General features: G+C 38.8%; 1 protein-coding gene across 2 annotated transcripts in view; it reads left to right on the top strand.

Annotated features, from left to right (window-relative positions):
- The first annotated feature begins 316 nt into the window (after positions 1-316).
- Positions 317-22,553, top strand: part of cntfr (ciliary neurotrophic factor receptor) — a 392,344-nt gene continuing 370,107 nt past the window's right edge. Inside the window, exon 1 of one of the 2 annotated variants that reach the window (XM_030150153.1) lies at positions 317-555. The gene's annotated coding sequence lies outside the window, so the exon portion shown is untranslated. The remainder of the gene's footprint in view (positions 556-22,553) is intronic. The other variant, XM_030150151.1, reaches the window with a different exon arrangement.

Below are 22,553 nucleotides of genomic sequence, written 5' to 3'. Positions count from 1 at the left end.
TATTGCAAACTTTACTGCTGTATTTCCTCCAGATAACATTGTGTTTGTGCAAATGCATGTGTGTGATTAGGATTTGTGTGTGGGCTGTTCCCTCCACTACCCTGAGTGGTGGCTAGGGGGTGCACTGTGGACACGATGTGTGTATGGGCAAGAGATAGTGGGGGAGAGAGAGAGACTGTGAGTGTGTTTGTGTGTGTGTGTGTGTGTGTGTGCGTGTGCGTGTGTGTATGTGTGTGTGTGTTGGTAATGTATTCCTGCCTGTGGCTGGGCTGGTCACATGGGGGAGAGCAGCCTGTTTAAAACAGCCTCAGCTCGCTCACTCCGAGCAGTGCGAGACACAGAGACAGACGCACACATTCTCTCTCTCCCACTCTGCCTGTCTTTCTTCCACGCAAACACACACACACATGCTCATGCACGCAGGCGGCAACTTTCCTCTGTCGGACTGACACAACACACACGCCAGGATAAGACACACTCTCCTTGCTACAGTGGAGAAGAGGATAAGGAGTGACAGATCAGGAGAAAAAAAAATCAGAAAAGACGAGGTTCCCAGTGAGTAACCAGTTGGTTTTCCTTTTTTTTTTTATTATTATTTTTTTTTAAATTTGATTTTTTTTTTTTTTTTTTTTTACTCTCTTTCACTGTGGTCTTGTCCAGCTCTGTTTGACCGGGAGTTGACAGGGAAAGAGAGTTGGATGGAAGGGACCGTGGGGAAAGGATAGCCAAAAGGAGAGAAGTGACAGGACAGAAATGGAGATGTGAGCGACACATCGGGATAGCTCTCCATCAGTCTGGGATCTAATGCTGTTAATTAGCAGTGTGCGCTTGGAATGAGAGGAATGCCATTGCACAGAGCCGGAGTGGGGTTTGCCTTGGACTCCTGTGCTTCCCGGGTGGCAGTGCATGACTCCTTCTCTGATTTTCGTGGTAATCGATCGTGCTGATGTTGAGCAGATCGTTCTCAAACACTGCCGGCGCCCGGGCTGTGATTAATAGAAACCCATTGATATGCAGATGGCAGGGATAGACCTGTGACAGCACTTCAGTTCTATGAGTGATGTGCCGGGGGGAAAGAGGAGAGTTTGCTGCCTCTCCTCCTCCTTATCTCTTCTACCTGATTGTCTCAGTATCTTGTCTGTCCCATTCTGTCCTCCTGACTCACTGTCTCTGACTCCTCATCCATTCCTCTCTGCTCATTTTTTTTTTTTTTTTGCTGCTGCCACTGATGCTTTTCTCTGACATGCTCTCCCACTTCTCACGTCTCCGTCTTCTCTTTTATTCAACTCCTTGCTGCATATCTCCTGTTCCCCCCCTTCCCCGGTACACGCCGGTAGTGGATTCCTCGGTTGCGTAGAAGGAGAGAGGATCGCACAGTTTGGGAAGGAGGGCAGGAGGGGAGGGAAAGGGACAAGAAAGAGAGAGGAATGAAGGAGAAAGTTGAAGGAGGAGGAGGAGAAGGAGGAGGAGGGGGGGGGCATTGAAAAGGCTGACACTGGCTTGGACAATTAGCCCAGGGAGTCCGTCCTGGGGTGCTATTCTGAGAGGGGCTTTGGCCCCTGGGCCCTGGGCGCTGGGTCATGGGATGCCTTGACCCCTCCAGTCGACAGCCAGGCATGGGAGCCATTATCACGGCCTGATTGATTAGCACTGAGCGGAAATCCCTTTTCTCTTCACTCCTTGGGAGAAAAAGACGGGAGCTTTTTGTCCTTTTGCTGCTGCTGGTTTAGTATCTGCTTGCATGAATGTGGAAAGCTCTGGCTCTTTTTTTTTTTTTTTTTTTTTTTTTTTTTTTACTGTTGTCAGTTCTGGAGGTCTGGTCCCTACATATCTTCTCTCCAGGCTTGTTTTTCCACTTCTCTTACTTTGTTCATGTGTTTGAGTGGGTGCATTTGTTTAATAAGACAGTTAGACTAAATATTGAGCTATGGCATCAGATGTGATTGTGTTTTTGCGTTAGTTTTTCACTTTTTTTGGTCTTCAAGCCTCTATTACTGTTGCACCTGCGGCTGCTGTTAATGATGCTTATTTACATGCAAAAAGTGAATGCAAGAAATGGAGAAAAAAAACACATGAGAGAGAAAAGTACGGATATGAGGGAAAATGTCATAAAAGACCCAAGTTTTAGGGGAACATATTGTAGGACAGCTTGGGAAGTTTAGCTCTTCTCTTCAGTCGGTGTAGTCCTATTTTATTGTGTCTCCATCTCATTTCTGTGTTGTGATCTGCCCGGTCCCATCTCAGACTAACTCTCACTACTTTTGCACCACCCCCCCACCCCCCAGCCATTCCTCAGACTGGGAGTTTAGCGGGGTGTTTAGCCCAGCTCACGGCTGATCAAAGCGGTGTGTGTCAGACTGGGCTTAGCCCCGGCACTCCTAATGGAGCACCGTTTTCATGCTTAGTTGGTGGTGGAGCGGGAGGGAGAGATGGGAGGTTTGGGGCAGAAGAAGAGGGGGGGGCACAAACAGAAAGACTGACAGAAAGAGTTCAAGGGAGGGAGAGGCAGCTAGACAGACAGACAGAGAAAGGGGGCTGCCTACAAATAAGACCAAGCAGATGAGGACTGACAGGCTGTGGGAGGGTGAAAGTAATGATTATTAAAGCAAAACAGCCAATAGCCAAGAAGTAAAGTAAAAAGACAGGCGAGTAGGTGCAGAGATGCTGAAAAACAGGAGGAGACGAGGTACAGAGACTGGCAGTAAACGTCTTTCCAGTCATATCCTGGTGGAGGGACATAGCTTCAGCAGGGCATACAGTTTAGCCCTGCACGGGGATAGCTTCCACACATGGTTTGGTTTTAGGCTGGAAGCAACACCAGACGGGAAGAGGCCCGTGAATGTGTATATGTGTGTGTGTATGTGTGTGTGTGAGAGAGAGAGAGAGGAGAAAAAAAAGTAGAGAGAGATAACAAGAAAAAAGTGAACTGTATGTCAATTCTGTCAGGCAACAGATGGACGTGGATGTAAACTTGCATGCTGATGTATTGAACAGTCTATAAAAGGCCGACCCGAGTAACGATCCTGAAATTGGAAGTTTTTTTTTTTTTTATTATAGTCCTTAAAGTGGAGTTCTGTGGTTGGATCTCATTAACCCTTAAAGACCCAGTGCTACTTGTGTGGCAGTGCCCTTATCACCATTTACTCTAATTTTATGCTCTGTATTTTGCATTTTTAGGTGAAAATCAGCTGTTTTCCTATATTTAATGTACTGATTATGTAGATGTTCATTAAAGCTCAGATTAAAGTTGAGGGTTAATATATCCAAAACAGAGAAAACTGAAGAAAAAGATTATCTTTTTTTCTGCAAAATTTATCATTATTTAAACATAAAATAAATGTCTCCATCAACTGTCATTTATTAAACTCCATGGTATTTACTGGGGAATCAATGTTGTGGAAGATGACAGTGTTTCCACGTTCACTACGGAGCCTCTGAACGTCCAAATGCGTCATATCTGATGACCATGAAAAGACAACAAACTGTATTTTACACCAATTATCTACATGTATTAATAGGATTAATGGATCAAGAGTTATTAAACATTTTATATCCATGAATGATTTTGGTTGCCGGTGGATGTTTGGGTCTTTATGGGTTAAGGCAGATTCAAATACAGAGAAAAGGACAGTAGTGACGCTTTAAAGAGACTGTAGTCAGGGAACTAAGATGTAAAAGATGATTGAGGTTAATTAACAGTTACTTGAAGGATTTTTTTGCACTTCTTTAAAACTTTCTCCTCTGACCTCTTCTTCTACTCCTGTCATTCCCATTTCTCACTCTTGACCCTCTTAGTTTTTCTTCATGATTCCCTTTCTTGCTTTACTCATCCTCCGACTTCACCCCTTACTCCCCCGTTTTTTCCCCCTCCCTTCCCCACCTTAAAATGCTAGTGTTTATGCTTCAGTCAGAAGAAAGGTAAGGTAAAACTAGGATAATATTTCCCCTAACATACTTACTGCCTGGGTAAACATCCTCCGACAGATGTCCGAGTGCGGGTGTGATCAGAGCAGGGTAGGGGGGCCGTGAATCTCACCGCTCAAGGTACATAAAGGCTACAAATTGGAAGCTGGTGTGTGAGTCGGGGTGGGTAAAGTGGTAGGAAGGTACGTTATGTAGAAGGAGTCAAAGACAGAGTAGGTTTTTGTTCATTTGTTAGTGTCAAAGAATGAAGTATTTTGTCTTAAACTTGAGTAAAAGACATTCGTGGACTAATGCTGTTGCCATCACTTTTAATTATGAACATCTGAAGTTTATCACATCTCAATTGCATCTGGATTTGGGCAGAAATTAAGGTGTTTAGAAGTTTCAGGGATGGTCTCTAGCAGATATTTAATGTTTAATCAGTGCTTCATACGTTCTTCTGCTCGTCTCATTTTTCAGGTTGCTGGAGAAAATTAACTACGCTATCACAAAAAAAAAAAAGTACCACTTTTTCATCCCATCAAAGGATAGTACAGATCTAGTCTTTGAGTTCCATTTATTTTTTCAAACTTAAATCACTCTGAGAAGTTGATCCTAATCAATCCTGATAAAAAATTCAAAAGACACAGAATTGACGGAGGGTTATGTAAAAAGTCATTAAACCCGACACTTGTAGAGGATGATGAGGTGAAGGAGGGAGGAAAAACTGCAGAGGCTGAGGTGCAAAAAAAATAGGAAGATGCATAAGAAAAGTCGACTCTGGTACGATATGTGATGAGGTTTGTGTTTGTGCACTTGCATGACCAGAGGCATAATATGTGCCTTGGTGAAACAAATGCATGGAAGAGCTTTGTAAGCAACAAGCAGCGAAAATGTGTGGAAGCCAACACTCCTCGTTGGCGATGCTCGGCTCCCACGCTTTCTCAGCACTGCCTCTCCCTCCCTCTCTTTAGTTAGATATGCCACTTGCTGTGTGCTTTTATCTAAATGCACCTAAGGGTGTGAAAACATGACAAGATTTTGTTAAGATTTGGTCCCAATTAAGCTGCCTCACGTGCATTTCAGAGAAGTGCATTTTTGCGACCGTTTCCTCGCTGCACCCTGAGCAGGACGATCTGGCCCGAAGGTGGGGAGGGGGGTGGGGGCGCTCGTGTAATTATTTCAGTAATCCAAAAGAACTCTTGTGCTGTCTTTGTGCATTTTTAATTCGGGAAGGACACGCTGGTTTTAAAGGAGTCACTAATGGTTTCAGTTTGTTACATGCCCTTAAACTATGGATCAGAATGTTAAATGATAGCACTAAAAAAAAGAAAACAAAAAATCAAGGCTATTCATGTGTGAGTGGATATTTCTAAAAATGTGTGTATTCTTGCTCCCTCCTCTGTTCTTCTGCTGGGGAGTTGGTGTCTGTCAGTCTGCCTTTTTTGTCCATCTGTGTGTTAGTGGGTCAGTGTTTGCCAAGTTGCCTCTGCTGCATTTTTGTACCCTCAGACAGCTCTCCATTTAGCCCCTGTAGCATTCTGGCAGCACAGCCTCTCAAAGACTTTGACTTGCAACTTTCTGATCAAAGCAAACGAGGCATGAAAAGAGGGAAATGAAGAAAATCTTTTATGAATATGTATCTCCACCCCACCCGATGGCTCTCATACACATGCAGAGCACGTACACATACAAAACCTACCTCCTCCAGTAGGGGGCAGACCATCTTTAGTCAAGTTTCCCACCCATAGCTAATGCCTGTTTGCATACAGGTGCATACTGTATACAGACTATGTGACAGCAGCTGCAACTCTGCTGGATGTATAGCAGACTTATTTTAAATTCTAGCACCTAAAGTTCTTGTATTTACCATAAAAAAAGAAGGAAAAAAAAAAAAAAACAATATATGCAGCTGCACACAGAGCATCTTGAAGAGAAGCAAGGTAGAGTAATTGTGACTCCAGATGTATGGACTGCCGTAGTGCACAGTATATTCAATATGGGAAGACATGGTGGAAGTTTAGAAAATTTTAACACATTTTCTTGGGCCACTGGATGCCTGCTATTTAGGTATGAATATTTAAATATGTGTATAGTTTTTTGTGTAGATATACTGCACTGCACCTGAAGACATAACTTTAACTATGCTGTTCACTCCAGATTGGCATTAATAATAATAATAATAATAATAATAATAATAATAATAATAATAATAATAATGACCCGGAGGAGTTTGTACTGTGACACCAAAACTACCAGTAAAATCTACACCAAAAATACCAGTAAATGGATGCACACTCAGCTAATCTGATGCAATCATGCTGTTAATATGTGCTTTTTTAAGATGTACATGGCAGCTGTCAGGGCTCACCAGTTTGATTTATTACTAACAGTAGAATGATGACAGAAAATGAGGCAACAGAGAGGAAAAAAATTAAGGGAATGACAGATGTTCATGTCCAGAGGTGCATCAGGGATCAGGATGCCATGACCCCATGGGCGCCGTCAGTCTTTGCTGTTTCACTGCACAAAATATTTCCTTGTATTTTCAAATGATGAGCTTTTTTTATGAGCTGTTTAACGCTGACTGTTGATAAACATGCAACACATCCAGCACCCTTCCAGAAGCCCCACCCTCGATATCCCTGGATGTTTGTTACCAAGGCAATTTCAACACCAATGTGGCTACCTGATCAAAAGATGACGATGGCCAGTTTATGTTGCATTTATATTCATCTGACTTTTATCACATGCTTCATGTGAATGTCTTGATTTAACCTTTAACAACCTAGAACTATTTTTGTGGCGACTTCTAAATGAATTTCTCTCTACATTCAACCTGATTTATCACCATTTATTTTAATATTATCCTCTGAATTTTGTATTTTTCTGTAAAAATGAGGTATTGTCCTATATGTAATTTAACTGGTACTGTAGTAAAGTAAATTCAAAAGTTATTATGTCGAAACTAAAGAAAAAGTGACTTTTTAAGTATATAATTAACTGAACATAAGACAAGTGTCTACAGCCATTGTCATTTGTCAAACTGCATGGTTTTAATGGGGAATCAGTGTTGCAGGAGGTGAAGGTGCTTCTATGTTCACTACGGAGCCTCTGAACGTCACACATCTGATACTGCTGAAAGGTTGAGGAGTTGAGGAACTGCATTTTAATTATTAAAGTGTATTGATAGGATTGTGGGTTGAAAAGTTATTTTAGATTTTTAAATGGTAGAAGCTGTTGGATGGCGTTGGCTGTTTAGGTCTTTTGGGGTTAAATGGGGTCAGTGTAGCTGATGTGGTTATAATACAGAGGACGAGATTTGAGCTTTGACTATTTGTGTGTCTCAAAGTTTGTCCAAATTACGCAGTCTATTGTACAACATGTTTAAATTTACTAATATGAGACATTCTCACCTTAGAGTCGGTAGATATCAGTTAAAGTCAACGTGTTTAAGTCTGTTTTTCAGTGACAAATGCTCTGTTGTCTCTAACCTGTTATTAGTGTTCATGTATAGTTCTGATTAGCTTTTAACTGAAATCACAACGGGGCATAATGTGTCAGTAGGTGATGTAGAGATGTCATATGTTTTCTTTGATTAAAACAAAAAAAATTATGGAGTGTTTGATTATTTCTAACAAATAATCCAAATTCAGAATTAATTTAACTTTCCATTCCAACACCAGTCGATGGGGGTGGAACCTTTCTGTGTGGAGTTTGCATGTTCTCCCTGTGTCTGTGTGGGTTCTCTCCAGGTACTCTGGCTTCCTCCCACCATCCAAAGACATGCACTGATAGGTTAATCGGTTAATCTAAATTGCCCAAAGGTGTGAATGGGAGAGTGATTGTTTGTCTCTATATGTCAGCCCTGCAATGAACTGGTGACATGTCCAGGGTGTACCCCACCTTCGCCTATAAGTAGCTGGGATAGGTTCCAGCGACCCCCATAACCCTAGTGAGGATAAAGCGGGTTCAGATAATGAATGAATGAATGAATGAATATTTGCCACATATGGGAAAGGAACCAAATCTGGTAACCTCAGAAACCTTGATTTTCTACAAAACAGTAAAAAAAAATTGGTAATATTTCACAAAAGTATACTGACAGTCAATAGAAACTTTGAGGTAGAAATGTATGCATATTTCTACTTGTAGGGGGGTTGTAATTATTCATTGTGGATTTATTGATGACTTAGTGCTCAGGTAGTTGAGATAATGGTGAGTTGTCATGTTGTCACGGTTCATTGCACATAGGTCGGTCTCTTTGCAAAAGTGGACCAAATACACATTGAGCAATACTCAGTGGGTATCTGCACAATTTGAGGATTGGTTTTGAAGGCCTATATAAAGGCCCAAAAAAGGCCACCATTGTTAGTCCAGTGAACGACATCATGCCACGTCTATCACGTGAACAACGTCTCCGGGCACTGGGTATGGTGGAGGCCGGTTTGAGCTCCAGTGGTATAGCCAGGCGTATGTATGGGCTGTTCCCAACCCACAATCAGAAACCTGGTTGAACGCCACAACACCACAGGCTCTGTTGACGACAGACCGCGTCCAGGGAGAGAGAGAGTGACAACTCCCGACCAGGACCGCTACTGTTGTGACTTTGTGTTTGGCAGGTGCCATTTTCTTTCGTTAAGTTTTTTGTTTTGAAATTATTCTTGAAACTTTGGAGTTTTTTTCTGTATGCCAACATCCTAAACAAATGATTCATATGAAAAAATTCCAGTTTAGGGTTTCAAAATAAAAATTGTGTCAAAAAATATGGTCTCAAAGTTTTCATTGACTGTGAGTGTAATAAAGACTTATGTCCTCCAAAGACTCACTAAGGTTGAAATTTAAAATTTCAGAGTATTTCTGAGTGAACTATAAAGGGTTAAAACTGATCCTATGTAGATGTCTTAGAGAGGGACTTGTAGAGAGTATATGGAATCTACAAACTTTGCAGAGAGGCAAAAGATGCACAACTGAGACTGTTAGTGGATGGGAGAGAAAATCTAGTCACTGAGGCAAAGAGAGGTCGGGCATGGCTAACGGCGTAGAAGACTGTGGTCTCCTCTTGAAGTAGTGAGTGAGACAGGAAGGTCAGGTGGAGTGACAAGAAAAGCTGAAACTAACAGCAGCCAAGGATGTTCTCACCCGAGGCGAAAGACCTGGCACTAAAGACCTGACAGGATGGCGGCGGGGATTGTCATAGAGAACGACATATGTGAGTTCTTGAGGGAGAGATTAGAGAAGACAAGAGGACAGGAGAGGCAGCTCTAGAGGTGAGAGAGAGGCTAACAACAAAACTGATTGTGGTCAGGAGAGAGGTGTGAGGAAGGGAGAGGAACACATGGGATTCAATTATGCAGCAGAAGAGGGTTTTACCATCAGGCGTGATTGGAACCAGGAGGAAGGTGGCAGGAGAAGGAGTGGACGGAGCTGGCAGAGGCTGACTGCAAACATAATTGTGGTCAGACATGGGAGAGGAAGACGAGGCAATGAGGGTGAGGAGGAGGAGGAAATGAGCGGTTAGGAAGGACTGTCAACAGGCATGATTGTGATCGGTGTGGAGGAAGACACGACCAGAGAAAGGGATGGTCGGATGTGGGACGATAAAAGAAAAATGGATGAGAGCATTGGATGATAGCACTGTTATTGGCGATTGTGTGTCCAAGGTCACAAGACCGGAAGAGAAAAGATTAGAGGAAATGAAAGGTGACAAATATGACAGCTCAGGAGTCGAAGGTTTGTTGTTGTTCGGTCACGATGATGGAGAAGGGATTGGAAATAAAATATTCAGTGTGGAGACGACGACAAGATGCATGAGGAAAACATGTCACAGCTGCATGTTTACCTGTAACTCTGACACTGTATGAGCATTTTACACCTGCGAGCCTGGACCAACATTTACATTTCGGTTAAACTTGAGTCATTGCATGCGCTATTTTTGTGTGTGGTGAAGACATTTGCATAACATGCCTATATCCGGTTGTCATCTTTTTTTGCGCCCTGTTGGAAGAGAGAATAAACAGTTTTCCATTAACCCATAACGACCCAGTACTACTTTTGTAGCAGTTTCTAATTGAATTTTTCTTTCCTAAGTGATTTATCACCATTTATTGTAATAATATCTTCTTTATTTTGCCTAAATAAATAAAATTAAATCAATCTAAATAAAAGGAGGACGTGTCAAGTGCGTATCTTCATCATCCTTTTACATGTAAAAACATAAATCATTGCTTGTAGGAGTCAGACAGTTTATGCTCATGTAGTTCGCTGGCAAGAACCATTACCTTAACTATTATAAGTTATTGATTATTATTATTATTATTAATATAATTCATTATACTTTATACATACTATGTATTATTAGTGTATAGTGTAATAACCTTAGGGCATTAACCTTTCTGAAGTGATTTATCGCCATTTATTGTAATATTATCTCATTTATTTAGCCTTTTTTCAGTGAAAATCTTTTTTTTCTTATATTTAATTTACTGATCATGTAGATGTTCATAAAAGCTCACATTAAAGGTCAAGGTTATTTTGTCAAAAACAGAGAAAACTGAAGAAAAAGTGTCTTTTTAGTAGAATATATCATTAACTGAACATAAACCTTAGAGTCTGGTTTTGACCAACTCTATATATAAAGTGTCATGAGATAACTTTTTTGTTGCGATCTGGCGCTTTATAAATAAAATTTGATTGATTGAGTGATTTAATTGGTTTTCCCCTGTAAGTCGCTTTGGAAAAAAGCGTCTGCCAAATGCATAAACATAAACATAAACCAAGTGTGTCCATCCACTGTCACTAATCCACCTCCATGGGTTTTACTGGTGAATCAGTGTCGTAGAAGATGACGGTAACTACGGAGCCGCTGAATGTCCAAATGGGTCATTTCTGATGACCATGAAGAGATGACAAACTGTATTTTACACCAATTATTTACATGTATTGATATGATTGATTGGATCAACAGGTGTTAAACATTTTTGATCAGCTGATGGTTTCGATTGCTGGCTGATTTATGGGTCTTGTTATGAGTCTCATCGACTGTGTTGGCGGTTGTTCTACCACTTTGATGAGCAGAGACTTGCTTAACCCTGTTGCTATTGATAAAATTCAACAAATTTTCATACAAATTTTGAGCTTGCTGTTGAAGTTATAATACAGCTTCTTATTTTCATTACATTGACAGAAACCTGTCTGTTCTCGCTTTGATTCCAGTCAGTTTCTCATTGTAACAATTAAAACCAGAGCAGCTAAATCTAATACTAAACATCCTTTTTTTTAACAAGATGAAAAATAGCCTAAAAACTTTATGGAGTAAAAAGACAACATTAACACAAACATAGTGTGTGTGCTGGTAGAAGTGAGATTTGATTACCATGGTAATGGGGATGCTCTGTCTGTGCAAATTAATGACTACTTCAACCGCAAAATGTGATGAGTTTACATTTTTTTTGGTAATACCATACAATATATAAATCTTGTCACTTGAAACATTGCAGCTGGAATACATTTTTGCAGAGGTGGTACACAGGTGCTCTACGGTTACCCAGAACCCAGTTAAGACTACTGACCTTTGAGGACGGGCAGAATTTGACGCTTTACTCTAATTAATATCATACAGACAACTTAACAGTTGCAAACGTGCACTTGTTGTTAATGTGGTCTTAAACTCCTCTTTGGTTCCACTCTATGGGAATTTTAATATGGAAGAACAAGCTGAAAAAAGGCAAGTTTCGACTAAATCTGTACCATTTTCATTTGCAGGAATTTAGTCATTTTGACACATTTCGACTCACTTTCCCATGTGTGAACCTTGCACCAAAACACCTCCTCCCCCCAAAAAAACTATTTTTGCAAAGACATGCTCTGCCCCCAGATGAGTGTGATTTGTTTAACCCATAAAGACCCAAACATCCAACACTGACCAAACGCATTTACTGATCTAAACTGTTTAATACCTGTTAATCCACTAATCCTATCAATTCATGTAGATAATTGGTGTAAAATACAGTTTGTCACCTTTTCATGGTCATCAGATATGACCCATTTGGATGCTCAGAGTCTCCGTAGTTACCATGGAAACACCGTCATCTTCTACAACATTGATTCACCAGAAAAACCCATGGAGTTGGATCAATGACAGTGGATGGAAACACTTGTTTTTACATTCAGTTATTGATATCTTTTCTGAAAAAGTCACTTTTCTTCAGTTTTCTCTGCTTTTGATACATTAACCTTCAACATTAATCTGGGCTTTTATGACCATTTATATGATCAGTAAATTAAATACAGGAAAATACCGGATTCATACTGATAAAATGCAAAATTTAGAGGATAATATTGTAAATAAATGGTGATAAATTACTTAAGAAAGGTTAGATATAGAGAAAATTTCATTTGGGAACTGACCTAAAAGTAGCGCTGGGTCTTTATGGGTTCAAGAAATATAAATAAGCCACAAATCTCTCATTTTTCCCTCTGTATTCCTGGGTGATCATGCATTAACCCAGATTTCTTTTCAGTGTTGACTCGGACCTAACACACTGCGGCTACTGGAGGCTAACGTCTTATATTTGACATTGATTGTTGTGTAGACGGACATGCATCTGATTTCAGCAAGTTGTTAATTCTGCCGATAAGCTTTTCCGTTTGAATGGAGAGAAATGAATGAGCAGATTAATTTCACTGCCACTCTACTATTATTATTATGGTATTACACACCAGCATCCTCTTCTTATCTCTCACTTACATCTTATGCAATGTGCTACTTCAGCTCAGTTTTCCTTCTTCCTGTTGTTTTTATTTGTTCATTTAATGGCTGATGATAGCATAGATTCCTATAATTAAATCCACAATAATCCAACCACCTGACCGAGTTTCCTCTGCTCGGTCCAGGTGAGTTTTGAAACCTAGAATTGTGGTTTGGATCAAACAAAAATTACATGTGAAGGTTCTTTAGTTGGTAATATGTCATATATACAGCCACAAACAATGAAATATTACACATTTGCCAACTATAACATATAATCATATCTGGATGAAAATATATGAGATATAGTTATTAATTCATTTTCAGTTATTAGAATTATTGTTGTCAGAGTTTTTTGTCTTTTTTAACCCATGAAGACCCAAACAGCCACTGCTGACCAAAAGCATCTACGGATCTAAAATGTTTAATATCTGTTGATCCACTAATCCTATCAATACATGTAAATAATTGGTGTAAAATACAGTTTGTCATCTTTTCATGGTCATCAGATATGACCCATTTGGACGTTCAGAAGCTCTGTAGTTACCGTGGAAACACTGTCATCTTCTACAACATTAATTCACCAGTAAAACCCATGGAGTTTGATCAATGACAGTGGATGGACACACTGGGTTTATGTTTAGTTAATGATTTATTTTACTGAAAAAGTCACTTTTTCTTCAGTTTTCTCTGTTTTGATGTAATTAACTTTGAATTTACTCTGACTTTTTGTGAACATCCACATGGTCTGTGAATTAAATGTAGGAAAATACATTATTTACACCCAAAAATATTAAATACAGAGGATATTATTTAAAAAAAAAAAAAAAGTTTGATAAATGACTGTAGATGGAGACACTTGGTTTAGTTAATGTTTAGTTAAAGATATATTTTACTGAAAAAGTCACTTTTTCTTCATTTTTCTCTGTTTCTGACATAATGTCACTCAACTGTAATCCAAGGTTTAATGAACATCTACATGATCAGTAAATTAAATATAGGAAAATACATGATTTTGCAAAAAAAAAAAAAAAAAAATAAACACAAAAATGCAGAGGATAACAGTACAACAAATGGTGATAAATCGCTTAAGAAAGGTTGAATATAGAGAAAAACTGTCACAAAAGTAGTTCTGGGTCTTTTTGGGTCAAGGTGCATATTATATTCAGCCTGCTCACTCAGTACATCAGCAGTGGGATGCCGTAACAGTACCATCCTCATTCATTTTCATGCATTCTTTTTTTTTTTTTTTTTTAAATTCTTTTTCTTTTACTTGAGTTGAGACCTGACATTACCACCCTTGTGTGTAGAAAATGTTTACAACTCTGGGGCTGAGCCACGTTATTAATAATGCACAGCTTTAAAAATTCATGAAATTTCTATCAATTTGAGAATAAACTCCAGGGTTCTCACTTTCTGAAAATGACAACGGATGTCTTAATCCTTTTTGGGTGATATTTGAAACTTTCAGCTGTGAAATATTTATAGGACGGCGCAGCTGGTCGCATTGCATCCCCAATAAACGCCTTTCAGATCAAGTGCATGAAGCTATCAGGACTTGTGTGTTACCTCTTATGTCCGTCTCTTTCCATATTTGTTCATGCATTTGGAGTTGTCAGTGTGTGTATACAAGCTTGCCTTTATGCACAAGTGTGTATTTGAGTGAGTGAGTGAGTGAGTGAGTGAGTGAGGGAGTGCCTCTCTCAGAGCTGGGGGCTTTTAATCTATTAAAGCCTGATCCTTAAACACTAATCAATGCACCCTTTTATATTTCCATTACAGTGCAGAGGAAAAGGGATAAATAAAGCATGACAGTAGAGCTCAGTGGCCACACCACTCTGAAAACTCCCGGTGGTTGCTCAAAAGCAAATGGAAAGGTCTAGAACTGAAAATCGTGTTGCAGTTTGAAGTTCAATATTTGATTCTCACATCAGTTAACAAGTTGGTGTTTTCATTACGGTCACATATATGCATTTGCACTGGTGAAGTCCCATGAATTTGATTACTTTTTACATTTTCCTCATGTCTGTCTTCATTTGTCAGTTTTTACAAATGTTGGCTATTTTTCCGTAAGTGAGTGTAGTGTTATCACAGCCAACCGTGGGCAGCCCCGCTAAGATAAAATGAACCAATAAAGACTCAAATATCCATCATTGATCAAAAGCATCCACTGATATAAAATATTTAATACCTGTTGATCCATTAATCCTAATAATACATGTAAATAATTGGTGTAAAATACAGTTTGCCATCTTTTCATGGTCATCAGATATGACCCATTTGGACATTCAGAGCTGCCGTAGTGAATGTGGACTTCGATTCACCAGCTAAATGAAATTAGTTTGATAAATGACAGTGGTTATAGACTATTAGTTTATGTTCAGTTAATGATACCATTTACTGATAAGTCACTTTTTCTTTAGCTTTCTGTTTTTGACATACCCTCCATTTTAATCTGAGCTTTTATGAACATCCACATTGTTGGTGAATTAAATATGATTATGATTTTCACTAAAAAAAAGGCAAAATAAAGAAGATAATATTACAATACGTAGGGATAAATCACTTAACCCCTTAAAGATCCAGTCCTTCTTTTGTTGCAGATCCCAAATGAACTTTTCTCTATATTTTAACCTTACTTAAGTGATTTATCCTCAATTATTATATTATCTTCTGTATTTTATGTTTTTTTTTTTTAGTTAAAATCAAGTATTTTCCTATATTTAATTCACTGATTGTGTAGATGTTCGTAATAGCTCAGAGTAAATTCAGTTATTTTATTATATCAAAACAAGGAAAACTGAAGAAAAAAGTGACTTTTTCTATCTATCAATAACTGAACAGAAACCCGGTGTCTCCATCCACTGCCATTGATCCAACTCCATGGGTTTTACTGGTGAATCAATGTTGTAGAAGATGATGGTGCTTCCATGGTAACTATGGAGCCTCTGAACGTCCAAATGGATCATATCTGATGATCATGAAAAGATGACAAACTGCATTTTACACTAATTATTTACATTCATTGATATGATTAATGGATCAACAGGTGTTAAACAGTTTACTTCAGTAGATGGTTTTGGTTGATGGTGGATGTTTGGGTCTTTAAGGGTCAATAAAGGCTAGCTATAGAGAAAAAATAATTTAGGACATGCCACAAAAGTAAAGCTGGGTCTTTAAGGGTTAATATAAACCAGAATTACCGATTAACACTCATTCTGGTTTCTAACTGTTGAAGCAGATGATGAACATTGACATGGTGTTAAAAGTCCTGCCAGTGAACTACACGAGCATAAATTGCGTCTGACTCTTACAAGCGACGATTTATGTTTTTACAATTAAAAGGATGACGAACATATGCACTTGACACATCCTCCTTTTATTTAGATGGATAATTGCCTGAGCTTGTGGGAGAATCTGTTTTGTCGTATGCAGCCTGTACCACTAGACGTCTCGTGTCATTGGCCTCCCACCCCTTCTCTCTCTTTCTTTAAACATACCTCTCTTGTTCATAGTATTGCATCATGAATTCCCTTTAGACTGTGTTTAACTGGTGATATATGCACTGTAGCGTTCAGCTGTCAGGGAGGTGGAAAAAAACACGTTCAGACTATGCAGCTGACAATACATGCCCCCGTTTTTGGAGATGATTTACTACAAATGACTGCATTGCAAAGAAGCCACAGTCGTGCCCCCTGCCACCCCCCCTTTCCTGTTTAAACTCTCTAAACTGACAGTATTTGCTTCCTTTCAGAGTGTACTTTATTACCGATGTCTGCTTGTGTACATGTCCCTCAACCCCAATTAATTTAGCATACTTAAGTGGCAGATTTGCATTAGACTGCGCTTGCCTTCGGAGGATACTTTATTAGTGTTGTCTGGCTAAATCGCACCAGCGACCCCAATCCAAACCCCACCCGTCTCCTCAACGCACGCAAAACATTTATGTCACCCAATGCAGCCAACAGTATTTTCTCCACAGGAGTGTATGTGTGTGTTTTTCCGCTTCACTGTGGTAGTTTATTAGCAATGTCTCCTTTGATAGTTAGTGTGCACGCTTGATTATGGCTGAAAGGGAGTGGGCTGGGCGCTGGGCCGGAGAGGAAGTCTGCCTAATGATATTAACAACATCCTTTATTGGGTAGCTACTGCTGGGAGGGGGAGGGAGAGGAGTAAAAAAAAAAAAAGAGCAAGGGAGGGGGGATAGAAGGGTGCAGGGAAGGAAGGTTTAACCCATAAGGACCCAGTGCTATTTTTGTGGTTGTCCCCGAGTAAATTTTTGTCTCTATTTAACCCATTTATCATAATATTTTCCTCTGTATTTTGCATTTTTTTCAGTGAAAATCATGTATTTTCCTCTGTTTAATTTACTGATCATGAGATGTTCATAAAAGCTCAGATTAAAGTTGAAGTTTATTATTATTAAAAACAGAAAACTGAAGAAATAATGACTTTTTCAGTCAAATCTATCAGTAACTGAACAAAAACCCAGTGTCTCCATCCACTGTCATTTATCCAACTCCACAGGTTTTACTGGTGAATCAATGTTGTAGAAGATGACGGTGTTTCCATGTTCACTACAGAGCCTCTGAACGTCCAAATGGGTCATATCTGATGACCATGAATAGATGAAAAACTGTATTTTACACCAATTATTTAGATGTATTGATAGGATTAGTGGATCAACAGGTATCAAACAGTTTTGATCAGTTGATGGTTTCGGTTGTCATGGGCTGTTTGGATCTTTATGGGTTAAAGGAAAGAAAGGAGGAATCAAAGCAACTTTATGCATATGATTCGCGGGCACCGAGCCGGGGGGGATTTACCCTGGACAAAAGAGGAGGAAGGGGTCGATAGACAGCGCCCCAGAGAATGAGAGAAAATAAACCGAATGAAATTATGAGTGGGATAATCTCTGCACAAGCAACCCTGACCCAATGCATCCTTTGCAGATATTCACACTCCGTCTTGATATATTATACAGAACTGTCAGCCCCTCAGTGCCCCCACTAATAGAAACTTTGCAGCCGTATCACAAATCGCCTAGCAACCCTGTCCGGCTCCATCACGGAGGTCCACTGGGGGGGATTAGCTGTGTGTAAATAATGGCTCGGTGTCTTGCAGCTGTGCAAGAAAAAACAGATACTACCTGAAATACTGTTGTTGTGATGCTGATGTGGGTCAAGTTTTAGGCGATAGGGATTATAAATGAGCTGTAAGTGAGTTTTACAAAGAGAGATCAACAAAAGTGCCGAGTCAAAGCAATGCATGCAAATTACATTTTAAAAATACCCAGAATACAGTCTGTCTCTGAGTGACACTGTACCATCACAGCCTGGAGGACTTTGTCACAACAGAAATGTGGACTTGTCACAGCAGGAAAAGCTCCGGTGTTACTGATAACATTAACAACGGCTCTGCTCTGTTCAAATGTTCCATGAAGCCATTCCAGAGGACCAGTATGTGCAGGAAATCCCAAACACAGATAAATGGAATGTTGCCACTGGTAACCATATCTGCTACACATTTTTGTTTTCTACCTGCTGTGGGAAAAAAAAAGTTTTATTAATAAAAGCTTTTAAGTGAAAATGTCAGGGAATCGTACGTCTTTGGACACAGATGTGATTGTCGAGGTTCAGTCTTGGTGTTTTCATATTATACTCATGCAGCATGCCATTGTTTACTGTCTGCTTGTGTCAATTATTATATGTTTGCTCTATTATTGTTTTCTCTGTGTATTTTCCCAGAACTGTGCACCTTATTTTTCAATCCCAATCTGAGCCATTTTTAACATAAATGATAGTCAAGGTAAAAAGAAAGACCCAGACTAAGTCTTAAAACTGCACAAAACTAATGACGTAGCATTCACAGTACTAGTTATTGATAGTGGATATTGACAATACATTAGACTTTATTTGTCATTCCAGATTTTACATCAAAAATTAAATTTCGATGCAGTTGACTCAGCAGGCAGCAGCAATAAATACATACAGGCACTATATATACAGGAAAATCTATACAAGATTGAATAAATATGCATATAAGAACTATAGAATATAGAAAATAGAATAAATATGCATATAAAAACTATAGAAGATAGAATAAAAATGCATATAAACACTTTAGAATATAGGAGATAGAATTAATATGCACATAAAAACTATAAAAGATATAATAAAAATGCATATACAAACTATAGAATATAGAATAAATATGCATTTAAGAACTATATAATACAGAAAATAGAATAAATATGCATATAAAAATTATAGAAGATAGAATAAAAATGCATATAAAAACTATAGAAAATAGGAGATAGAATAAATATGCATATAAAAACTATGAAAGATAGAATAAAAATGCATATAAAAACTAGAGGAGATAGAATATATATGCATATAAAAAGTATAGAAGATAGAAGACAGAATAAATACTGATAAAAAAAAACAACAATAGACTATAAGAGATAGAATAAATTAGTGCTCATATCACCCAGACCCATCATAAATATTGTCCTATTATCATGTATATATCTATGCATGACTCAACTATTTAGTTTAATGGAGGCATTAACAAAACAAGAAATTAAACATTACTGAGTTCAATGAACGCAACATAAGTTCATGAGATTCACAAAGACTTTTGATCCGCAACCAAGGAGGTTATGTATTCATTAATGTTTGTTTTTCCAACTACTGCGCAGATTTCCCTGAAGGGTAAGGGCACAGGCTGAGGACAAAGCCATTAAATATGGGAGTCGATCCAGAGAAAGGGACATAACCTGGTTTTTTTTTTTGTTTTTTTTTGTCGTTTTTCTGTCGTTTTATTGCATGTGGTTTAGCTGAATTAGCATTGGCTGAGGTCTGTACTTGAACACACACACACACACACACACACTGCACTTTACATGAGACATGCAGTGAATAGAGGAGGATTCTTTACATAAACCTGTTTACGGCCCTTTGTGTTGTTGAAAGACAACACCAGACACAAGGCGACATCGGGGTATTCTTTATAAACTGGCAGTGAATGGTAGAATGTTGACAGGATTCAGTATGTCCTGCTGGGAAATTTGTAGCGTAATTGTAATAAAAAGAAAACTATAGAGTGAGCACAAAACACTTTTAAGCCATCATCAGTAAATAAAGAAGAAAGAGAATGAAGGGGAGAATGTAATTATTGTTTTGGCACTTTTTCTATCTTTTTTGCAGTCTTTGAGGTAACAGATAACATGCCTCTTAAACACACCACCAAGGACAATAGCGCAGAGAAACTGGAGTCTTGCAGAACAATTGTTTGCTCATAGATGAAATCTAATTATCTATCCTCACTTACACTGTGAATTAAGATGCAGGAAGTTTATATCTCATAACCAAGATTGTCCTGTTTTCAACGTGGGCTACCGAAGCCCCAGCGCTCGCTAGTAAAATTCACTTTCACAATAGGTTTTTTGCAGGTAATGTAACATCACAGCATGAACTGCAGGCAGAGGACTCTGAGTAATTTTCCCCTTTTTCTTATAATGACTCTAGTTGGAGTCATTAAAAAAAAAAAAAAAGCTGGGAGGTTTTATCAGGTCGCATCAGTTGTTCATAAAGGGGAAAATGCAAGATATTTAACTCTGAAAAAACGTATTGGAAACTTTTTTTTTAGGTGAATAGAGCAATACTAACACATACATGAGGTGAACAGTTACTAAAGATGTTAATGCAGTCGAAGCCGATTTTAGTATTTAACCCATAAAGACCCAAACCTCCACCGATGACCAAAAGCATCTACTGATCTAAAATGTTTAACACCTGTTGATCCACTAATCATATAAATACAAGGAAATAATTGATGTAAAGTACAGTTGGTCATCTTTTCATGGTCATCAGATATGACCCATTTGGACGTTCAGAGGCTCCGTAGTGAATGCATTACAGAGAAAAACTCACTGAACCAAATAGTGACATGGTCCAGTCACCTGACTGGTGAGTCCCAGTCTTGTCCAACCTCCCTGTACATTAAAGAGGTACAGACGATGGCTTTATCAATTCTTAATAATCACTCCCATCCTCTTCTTTCCTCTGGACGGAGGTTTTTAGTCCCAAGGTGCAGGAGAAAACATTGTAAAATCAACTTTGTTCTTGTTGTTGTCATTGAGGTCAACAAGAAGCAGTGACATTGCACTTTATCTTATTTTATTTATCTTATTTCTTAGCTCTATTTTTATTATTGTGATTTTTAAATTTTAAATTTTATGTTCTTATCCTGGTTTATTATCCCAGAGACAGTTTTTATTTCCCTAAGGTTTTTTATTGAGTTTTATTGTATTTTGTTTTTATTTATCTTGATCTTATTTATTTTATCGTATCTTTTTACCTACCCTTGCTGCTACATTGGTGAATGGGGGAACATTGAGCACTTTTTTGTCGTGACACTTGATCACCTACCTGCCTGTCAGTTTCAATGTGTGTTTTATCATGGAACGCCAAATGCAATAAATTTTTCTGCAAAATAAATCTACCCATCAGTAAAACTCATGGAGTTTGATAAATGACAGTGGATGGAGACACTTGGTTTATGTTCAGAGAATGATATCTTAGCTGCGAAACTCACTTTTTCTTCAGTTTTTTTCTGTTTTGATATAACCTTTGAATTAACTCAAGGTTTTCATGTATATCTAAATCACGTATAGTAAATTAAATATAGCAAAATACATGATTTACAGTGAAAAATGCAAAATACAGAGGAAAATGTTAAAATAAATGATGATAAATCACTTAAGAAAGGTTAAATATAGAGACAAATTCATTTGGGAATTGCCACAAAAATAGCACTGGGTCTTTATGGGTTAAAGTGTAAATTGTATAAAAACAATTAGAAAGCCACATGTGGATTAAAAAGTACATGCACTTGTCGTAGTGTAAGTGAACTTACTTTGTATATGCACCCAGCTGTCATTCTTAAGGGGAAATATAAGTGTTCACAACGTAGTTTTAGCCTGATTTATGGAAAGCCATGCATGAAACGATGTGTGTTATCAGACACAATCAAAAGACAATGTTCTACCCTGCCTGGCACATCCACTAACACTCACACAAACGCATACAGAACTGTCACACTGAGATAATCACACACCGCCATATGCACAAACACACACACAGGCGCCCAATGACAGTGCGTTGATTGTTAAGCAGCAACAATCCTCATCTCCCACTAACACCCAGTGAAAGCTTGTCACCTTGAGAAGCCTCGCTCAACACCAAAAAATGTCAAGCCTGGCAATTTTCTCTATTTACCTTGGCGAGGAGCCCACCCCACACTCCTCCCAGATGTGTGTGTGTTTGTGTGTACAACTGCACATGTGTGTGTTTATTTGTCTGTTTGCAGCCACGTTAGGTTCTGAGTGTGTCTCACAGTGAAGCTATGTGACATTTTTGTTTGTCTATTTGCGCTTCCTGTGTATGTGTGTCTGTGTGTTCATGAGAGCTAGACAGAGAGAGATAAATAAACTGATTCTTTTGCACCGTATCGCTCTGCAAGCAATGTCAGCATCTCTCAGCACCTGTGGCTAAGGAGATGTAACAGACACACACACACACACACACACACACACATAGTTGACAGTCACACCTTCACACACGTGCATACACAACATATACACACAAGTCACAAATACATCCCTGGGCATGAGCTAATTGCACAGACAGTATTTTAGAAATTACAAATACATACGGTGTCACGTGGTAGAAGGACACACATGCAGGTACACACTGTCACCTACTCATACCTGTTGGAGATAAGATATCAATGTACTGCTCAAATGGGTGTGTGTTTGTGTGTTTGTTTGTATGTATGTGTGGGAAAGGAAGATACTAGTCACCTATCTTCAGACTCGGAGGCAGAGTGGAAAATA

Source organism: Sphaeramia orbicularis, chromosome 12 (genome assembly GCF_902148855.1).
Source record: "Sphaeramia orbicularis chromosome 12, fSphaOr1.1, whole genome shotgun sequence".
Classification (NCBI taxonomy): Eukaryota; Metazoa; Chordata; class Actinopteri; order Kurtiformes; family Apogonidae; genus Sphaeramia; species Sphaeramia orbicularis.
Note: the sequence above shows the minus strand (reverse complement) of the source record. Positions and strands in the feature narration are given on the sequence as shown.